Source organism: Pogoniulus pusillus, chromosome Z, assembly GCF_015220805.1.
Source record: "Pogoniulus pusillus isolate bPogPus1 chromosome Z, bPogPus1.pri, whole genome shotgun sequence".
Taxonomy (NCBI): domain Eukaryota; kingdom Metazoa; phylum Chordata; class Aves; order Piciformes; family Lybiidae; genus Pogoniulus; species Pogoniulus pusillus.
In genome coordinates, this window is record NC_087309.1 from 70,396,425 (window position 1) to 70,397,585 (window position 1,161).

Below are 1,161 nucleotides of genomic sequence, written 5' to 3' on the forward strand. Positions count from 1 at the left end.
GCAAGGATTTCTACTCGAAACAGAGCATGGCAGGGATGCTGGGCATTATACTGGCTCTTGTAGTTTTAAATTTCATATTAATTTTGGCATTATTTGTGAAAAATTCAAAACCAGTTTCTGTAAGAGCTAGGAAAAATTCTGTGTCTCAGAAGCAGTCTCTTTCACAGCAAAACAAGGGAACACAGTCATCGGCTTCCCCCTTGCCAGCCTCTGCCCCTCCTTCTCCAAGTGCTGGGAACACGGCCAGTGTTCCCGCCACTAACGTAAACAATGATAGCAAAAACAAAAATAATGGTCAGAGTTTAGCAGGAGCCTCAGGAGCACAGACAGGTACCCAAAATCAGAATGTTCCTAGCAAAAATGAAAACAAGTCAGGGTTGGCAGGCATCCCAGCAGGACAGGCAAATAATCCCACTAATGCTAATGCTAATGCTGGTAACGCTAGCCCAGTCAGTCCAAATCCTAATGACACCAGCTCAGCCAATTCAAACCCCCAGCCAGCAGACCAGAACCAAAATCCTCCTGTTAAAAGCAAGGCAGATTTGAACTCACAAGCTCCAGGTCAGACCCCTAAGGACTCAAACCCTCCAAGTCAGACTCCTAAAGATTCAAATCCTCCAGCAGACACATCCAAGTCTGTTGCTGCTCAGGCTCTTCTGGCACCTGCTAAGGCAAAAGCTAAAACACAGAGTGGTTCGCAGGAGGATGTAAGACAGGGGACCTCTGGTGATCAGCAGCAAGAGGAGGAAGAGGAGGCAGTTAGTCTGCGAGACCTTGTAGATGTGCTGAGACAACAATACTCAAGTGAGAGGAGTGCTGTGAGATTAGCTGCCAAGAGAGAGGATGGTTCCAATGAGTTTAGGAATGCTATGAGGAAGATTGTGTTAGGCCCGGCTAGCTCAGTCGGTAGAGCATGAGACTCTTAATCTCAGGGTCGTGGGTTCGAGCCCCACGTTGGGCGCCAATTAAAAATGTGATGGTTTGGGGGTTACCCCGCCCCCCCCACACTTTTGAATTTGCCCCAGCTAACTCAGACGGACCCTGGGAATATAGATGAAGCAATTTATTTACAGCTAGCAGAATTTACAAGCAGCTATTTACAATATATACAGTTATATACAATTATATACAGAAATATACAAAGGATAAACAATACAAAAG

The 1,161-nt window shown here is 45.8% G+C and overlaps 1 non-coding gene across 1 annotated transcript; it reads left to right on the plus strand.

Moving 5' to 3' along the window:
- Positions 1-888: 888 nt before the first annotated feature.
- TRNAK-CUU (transfer RNA lysine (anticodon CUU)) lies at positions 889-961 on the plus strand. The gene has a single exon. It is a non-coding gene; the product is annotated as a tRNA-Lys (tRNA).
- Positions 962-1,161: the final 200 nt, after the last annotated feature.